Raw genomic sequence first — 7,773 nt, forward strand, 5'->3', positions numbered from 1 at the left:
TCTTACGCTACAAGACCTAGCAGAATGGCTGAAACCCTCTGAAGAACTAGCCATTATGCGGCCATGAACGAAGGAGTATCCAAGCAAGAAAGGTCGAAACATCAAAATATACAGCATCGTCACAAAGGGCCAGAAAAGGAAACAATATGCATAATTTGTGGATTTCCTCACGAAACCACTCGTTGCAGGCAATTGAACGGTAAGACACCCAATATAAAATTAACTCTTTTTATTCGGAATAGAATTTGCACCAATTGCTGCAAGTACAGCAACCATAACACCAAAACTGTCGCCTATCAGCACAATTGAAAAAAAAATAATGAAGGCATCATTTGCCAAGAGCCAGTTGGTGCGTTTATTATTGTGCTTAAGTCGGCGTGTACTGTGCCTGTCTTGGGCTGCTGCTCCGAAAGACACTCTCGTGTGCGCGACAAATGGTGGCTCCAGAGAGGATGCATCAACCAACGAATCGGCAAGTAGTCCAATGCCCTCCTTTCCCTCCTTTCCCTCCTTTTCCTCCTTTCCGTCTGTCGCTTACGATAATTTAGCCTTAATAACAAGCGTAGCAATACTTGCTGAATAGCTACGTTATGCAACGCGCCAGCGATTAAACGCGCTTAACGATTCAATGGAATTTAACGATTTAATGGAAAACATAGGCTAAGAAGGAAATGCTGATCGACGACGGTCAGCATTTTTAGAGTATAAATTCAATTCAAAAAAAATAATGAAGGCATTATTTGCCAAGAGCCAGTTGGTGCGTTTATTATTGTGCTTTCCCTCCTTTCCCTCCTTTCCCTTTTTACCCTCCTTTCCCTCTTTTCCATCCTTTTCCTCCTTTCCCTCCTTTCCCTCCTTTCCCTTCTTTCCCTCCTTTCCCTCCTTTCCCTCCTTTCCCTCCTTCCCCTCCTTTCCCTCCTTTCCATCCTTTCCCTCCGTTCCCTCCATTCCCTCATTTCCATCCTTTCCCTCCTATCTCGCCTTTCCATCCTTTCCCTCCTGTGAAATATATTCACGAAAAGGGGCTGGCTGTGATATTTGGAGGAAATTTGAATAGGAAAGTGTACACCTTTATCGCTGGTCGGTTTGCAACTGTATATTCGTTTGTCCTTTTTTGTATATAATATTTCATGCAGTTCATAATTCGTGTAGATCGAGCAGTTTCGAATGTAGAGTAGTTTATAACCTAATCTTAGTTTCCTAACGCTTTGTTTTATGTACAATTCAAATTTAAGTTCGAAAATAATTATCCAAATTCCAACATTCCCGGCCACCAAAGAAGAACTTCTTTAAATTTCATGCAAAATATAAATTCAATAATGAGTTCAAAAAAGAATTCAAAAAAAGTTCGACTCTTGAACCTGACGCTTATCTCCTATCATACTGCTCGTGTGTGTAGATGTGTGAATGTGTGTTGCGTGTATCTTGTTCTGCCATGAGTGCGAAATGTAAACAATGTCGCGTGGCTTGCAGCTGCGCGTTACTCAGTGCCAGTGGTTTCCTTCTGCTCTAAGTTGCTAATTACGTCCGGATTAGGCAAAACCGCCAGACGATTAGCTGCGCGGACGATTTGCTTCCTTGAAGCAGTGCGCAGTGTAACGACGCGAACAACATCGTCCTTTCCAGGGTGTACTGCAACGATGCGCCCCATCGGCCACGAGGTAGGATGTACATTGTCTTCCTTAATAATCACCAGTGTATTTTCTTTCAGAACCGCTGATTTTCCGTTGCAATATTTGGCTCGAGCTTGTAACTGCTGCAGGTACTCCGGATACCATCGAGCCCAAATGGTTTGCAGATGTTTTTGTACCAACTGGTATTCCCTCAAATAGTTGCTCGGTGTCTCGGTGTAATCGATGATTGGTACCGCTTGCAGATTGCCACCGACGAGGAAGTGTCCCGGTGTCAATGGTTCCAAGTCCGACGGCTCATCGGATAGAGGTGTAATTGGTCGCGAATTTAAACATTGCTCTACCTGGGCAAGTAGGGTAAGCATGCTCTCCTGTGTGATGCTTGTTGTTCCTATTGTTCTGACTATATGGCTTTTAGCTGCCTTCACCGCCGCCTCCCATAAACCTCCAAAATGTGGTGCTCTTGGTGGGATAAACTTCCACTTCATATGATTCATCGCGCACCAATCAAATATAGCAGCTCGATCGTGTTCGTCGCTCTTTAGCATCTTGTAGACGCGATTCAGCTCATGTGCCGCTCCCTTAAAGGTGGTTGCATTGTCGGAATGCAGTTCACCGATTTGACCACGACGTGCAATCAAACGACGAAGTGCATTGATAAATGCTGTTGATGTTAAATCGCCAACCAGTTCGATATGTACCGCTCTTGTTGAAAAACATACAAATATGGCGATGTATGCTTTAATCGGACTTCTGTTGCGTATGGTTTGTTTTATATAGATTGGTCCGCAATAGTCTACTCCGCATACTGAGAATGGTCTTGTTGGTGTGACTCGTGATGTTGGCAAATCGGCGATACTTTGCTTAATAAGTGTGGGTTTGGCCTTAAAACATGCGTGGCAACTGTGGTCAACAGACTTGCATAAATTGCGACCGCCAATTATCCAAAAGCTTTGGCGTAGTGTTGCTAAAAGCAGTTGTGGTGCAGCATGCAGCTTACTCAAGTGTATCGAAACAGCTAGTAGTGCGGACAGTGATAATATTACCGGGTGTTTTTCTGATTCCGACAGATGTGCCTTACTGAGCCGGCCACCAATGCGCAGAATACCTTGCGTATCTATGAAAGGGGAAATCCATTTCAGTTTGGAGTTCTTCGGAATCTCTTTGCCCTTCTGCAGGTGTTGTATCTCCTCGGAAAAGGTGTCTTGTTGCGAAAGATAACACAACTTGAGTTCTGCCGCCTTGAGTTCGTCTACAGTGAGCGGTGGGATATCCTTAGCATGGACCTTGTTTCCTACGCGGCGCTTTGCGTTTTGTATAAAGCGCAAACAATGTGCAACAACTCTTTGCAGTTTGTGGTAGATCGAAAATCGTGAGAACAAACTGTTTCGAAACTCGCAGATTAAGGCTGTGCTTGCAACCCGTGACGATAGTTTTTCTTCTTCTGCGCTCTCATCTTCGCTTGGTGATGGTGTGTTCTGCGGCCATTCTTCCGAGTTGCGTGCTAACCAATGTGGCCCGTGCCACCAGCGCTCACACACTAGCAACTTTTCCGGCGTTAAACCTCGCGAAATGTCGTCTGCTGGATTGTCCGAGCCTGGAACATGCTTCCAGCATTGTATTCCAGCCGTGTGCTGAATTTTTGCAACCCTGTTTGCAACGAAGGGCTTCCATCGATTTGGTGCTGAATTCAGCCAGTGAAGGACAGTCATGGAATCGGTCCAACAGATGGTGGTAGCAGAAATTTTCAGTGATTGCTGGACTTTCTCGTAAAGAAGTGTGGCTAGTCGTGCTGCACATAATTCCAATCGAGCTATGGAATGTGAATTGGATAACGCAACGACCTTTGACTTGGCTGTTAGCAGCTGCACGGTGACTCCTTCCATGCTTTCAGCCCGAATGTAGCAACAAGCACCATATGCTAGTTGTGATGCGTCAGCAAAGATATGAATTTGCAGACTTGTTGCCGTGCATTGCGATATGTACCGTGGGACTGTCAAATTGCGTAGTGAAGATAATGTAGAGTGAAATTTCGACCATTCATGCTGTAAGTGCGATGGTAGCTCGCTGTCCCAGTCATATGCCTTTCCATGAATCTTGAGAGCCCATAGTTGCTGCATGAACATCTTTGCGATGATGATCGTTGGGCCCAGTAGCCCGAGGGGATCAAATATCTTGGCGATATATGACAAAATTAACCTTTTCGTCATGCTGGGTGTTGTAGGTGGTATCTCAATACGAAACCGTAGTGTATCAGTTGCCGGTTCCCAAACGATGCCTAGTGTGGATACTTGTTTCGAGCTCTTCCACTCGTGCGAGAGTTGTACCGCCACATCTTCTGAAGGAACGTTCTTCAATGCTTCGGAGCGGTTCGATGCCCATTTCTTCAGCGTGAAGCCAGCTGAATTTAGCATGTCTGAGATTTGCCTTTGTATAACGATTGCTTCGGACAAATCATCGGTACCCGTTAGCAAATCATCTACGTAAAAATCGTTCATGACCGCGTTCATTGCCAAAGGATACTCTTCCTTGTGGTCAAGAGCAATCTGTTTTAGGGTCCTGGTTGCTAAAAATGGAGCAGAGGCTGTGCCGTACGTAACCGTCTGTAGCTCAAATGTCGATATAGGATCTGCAGGATGTTCTCTGTACCGGATGCGCAGATAGTTACGGTCATGAGGGCTATGTAAAATTTGCCGATACATCTTCTCTACGTCTGCAGTGAGAGCAATGGCACGAGAACGAAACCGAAGGATAATTGATAAAAGATCTTCTTGAACGACTGGTCCCACGAAGAGTTTGTCGTTCAATGAGTAACCACTCGAAGTCTTACAGGATGCATCGAACACGACACGCACCTTCGTGGTTGTGCTTGATTCGTTAATGACAGCGTGATGTGGGAGGTAGTAATGCTCTACCGAATCGTTTGCAGGACTGGTAAGCCGCTTCATATGCCCCAAATGCTCATATTCTTTCATAAATTTAACATACTCTTCTTTCATTTTAGCATTGGTGTTCAACCGCCGTTCGATACAACGCAGTCTGCGATCGGCTATTTCCTTCGACTCTCCTAAAACGATATTAGGGTTGGAGTTAAATGGCAAACTAACGACATACCTTCCACTTGAGTTGCGAACAGTTGTTGCTGCGAAATGCTTCTCGCAAGCATTCTCCTCAACCGATAGCACAGGATCCTCGGCTATGATTTCACTCTCCCAGAACCGCTGCATGGTCTCCTCCAGTGGGGTGTCGTATGCAGATAGATGGCACAGCCGCGGACCGACTGACGAATGATGAGTGTTGCCGGTGACAACCCAACCAAAGTGGGTTTCGACCAGCCACGGTTTGCCTCTACCGATAGAGCACTTGCGACCGGTGTGGAGCTCCCAGAACGTATCGCCTCCGATGACGATGTCGATTTGCCCCGGACTGTTAAAGGTGCTGTCCGCCAATGCCACGTCCGGCATTTTCCATGAAGAGACGTCCGTTGGTGATGTAGGGATGTTTGCGGATGGCGTGTCCAGAACCAAGAAAGTCATCTTCGTTGGGAAGGGTTGTGTCTTGGACTGAACGGTAGCGACGATGGAACCCTTGATCTGCTGTACTGCATTGCCGATGCCCGATACAGCGACGTTGACCCTTTTGCGACTCGTCAGCAGTTTCCGTGCGAACTCCTCAGCGATGAAATTCGACATGGATCCCGAATCCAACAACGCCCTTGCTTCATGGGTGTTCCCGTAGTCATCCTTGATCTGGATGTTTGCCGTCGCCAGAAACACATTGTCTTCATTCGACTGAGCTGACAAGGTTACCGTTGCGGGTGGAGCATAGGGTGGTAATGATGTAGAAGTGTGTGATGACGCTCACGACACGTGCGACACGAATAATCCGACTTGCACGCTCTAACCTGATGATTGCTGCTCAAACAGTTCCAGCACAGCCGCTTCGATGCGACGACGTCCCGTCGCTGTTGGACCTCCTTGGCGATGAACACTGGACAGTTGCGCAGTGTGTGGTCTTCGGAACACTCCAATGGACACTTTGGCTGTTGGGTGTGCGCAGTCGATGCAGCAGGAGCCGAGCGAGATGTAGCTGCATTCGCGATGAATCTCCGTTGCCCTGGTTGACGAATGAGACCGGCCACCTTGATACCACTAGCTGCTTGATCCTTCACGAAGTTGTTGGTCGATTTCAAGATTTGGATACGATCTTGCACGAAGTCGATCACATCCTTATATTTGTCCGTCGTGAAGTGCACGGAATGTTTCTCCCAAGCCAACAATGTCTCTCGATCCAACTTCATCAGCAGCATGTTTGAGAGGGGTGTGTCCCACGAGTCAACCGGTTCGTTCAGCTTTTTCAACCCGTTGACGAAGCGGGTGAATTCATCCACCAGGTGCGTGAGCTTGTCAACGCACACCAATTGCACTCCCGGAAGGTAGTGCAATTTGCGATAGTATTCGCGAATCAAAAGACGAGAATTGTCGTACCGTTTAAGAAGCGCCGCCCAGGTAACCGAATAGTTGTCCGCCGTTAAAGGTGTATGCTCGAAGGGTACCGCCGCGTCCCCCTTCAACGATGACAGTAAGTATTGTAGCTTCGCGATAGATGGAAGCTCGGCTGAAGCGTCGATCATTGCGATGAAGCGATCTCGGAAAGAAAGCCATTTTGTGTGATCTCCGTCAAATGTTGGAAGTTCGATTTTGGGCAAACGTAAATTTGGCGCGTGGGGTCGACCGAATGCAAGCGTTGAGGAAGCCAAGCCCGTTGTATCGTTGAGCGAACCTTCTTCTTTTGGCTGTCTTTCCCGTAGAAATGATTTTAGCTTGCGACAGCGTTCTTCAATGTTGATCCGTTCCATTATGCTGGCTTCGACCGCTTCGTCTTTATCTTCAAGCTCTTCCAGTTTCGAAACTGCGGTGAAAAACTCTTCCTTATGTTTCGCCAGATCTTCTAACACCTCCGGAATCTGCTTGGCATCATCACTCGAATATTTCGCCTGGAACCGTTCCAGCGATTTTATGTTCTCCAGGGCGATCCTCTTTTTCAGTTGCACTGCTTTAATTTTCTTATCCATTGCACAAATAAAATACTGCGATATCACACGAAAATAACGAACAAAGCGATGGCGCGAAATTCAAAATGATGGCGTGTAACCGACCGTTGCCCTTGATGCGGGGCGATATGCGATGGCGGGAATTGTCACGGAATGACTTGCACACTTGACGACGAATACCGAATTCCACTCTTGATGCAGAATGAAACTTATTTCTTCTCCGTATATCACGATCCGGCTCGAAGGACCAAAAATGTGAAATATATTCACGAAAAGGGGCTGGCTGTGATATTTGGAGGAAATTTGAATAGGAAAGTGTACACCTTTATCGCTGGTCGGTTTGCAACTGTATATTCGTTTGTCCTTTTTTGTATATAATATTTCATGCAGTTCATAATTCGTGTAGATCGAGCAGTTTCTAATGTCGAGTAGTTTATAACCTAATCTTAGTTTCCTAACGCTTTGTTTTATGTACAATTCAAATTTAAGTTCGAAAAAAATTATCCAAATTCCAACACCTCCTCATTCCTTTCCCTCCTTTTCCTCCTTTCCGTCTGTCGCTTACGATAATTTAGCCTTAAAAACAAAGTGTTGCTAGGTAGCAATACTTGCTGAATAGCTACGTTATGCAACGCGCCAGCGATTAAACGCGCTTAACGATTAAATGGAATTTAACGATTTAATGGAAGACATAGGCTAAGAAGGAAATGCTGATCGACGACGGTCAGCATTTTTAGAGTATAAATTCAATTGAAAAAAAAAATAATGAAGGCATTATTTGCCAAGAGCCAGTTGGTGCGTTTATTATTGTGCTTTCCCTCCTTTCCCTCCTTTCCCTTTTTTTCGATCCTTTTCCACTTTTTCATCCTTTCCCTCTTTTCCCTCCTTTCCCTCCTTTCCCTCATTTCCATCCTTTCCCTTCTTTCTCTCCTTCCCTCCTTTCCCTCCTTTCCCTCCTTTCCAACCTTTCCCTCCTTTCCCTCCTTTCCCTCCTTTCCCTCCTTTCCCTCCTTTCCCTCCTTTCCCTCCTTTCCCTCATTTCCCTCCTTTCCCTCCTTTCCCTCCTTACCAACCTATCCCTCCTTTCCA

General features: G+C 46.1%; 1 long non-coding RNA gene across 1 annotated transcript; it reads left to right on the forward strand.

Annotated features, from left to right (window-relative positions):
* The first annotated feature begins 938 nt into the window (after positions 1-938).
* Positions 939-2,381, forward strand: LOC133391365 (uncharacterized). The gene is made up of 2 exons (XR_009764870.1): positions 939-1,988; positions 2,050-2,381. It is a non-coding gene; the product is annotated as an uncharacterized LOC133391365 (long non-coding RNA).
* The last annotated feature ends 5,392 nt before the right edge of the window (positions 2,382-7,773 follow it).

Source organism: Anopheles gambiae, chromosome 2, assembly GCF_943734735.2.
Source record: "Anopheles gambiae chromosome 2, idAnoGambNW_F1_1, whole genome shotgun sequence".
Classification (NCBI taxonomy): domain Eukaryota; kingdom Metazoa; phylum Arthropoda; class Insecta; order Diptera; family Culicidae; genus Anopheles; species Anopheles gambiae.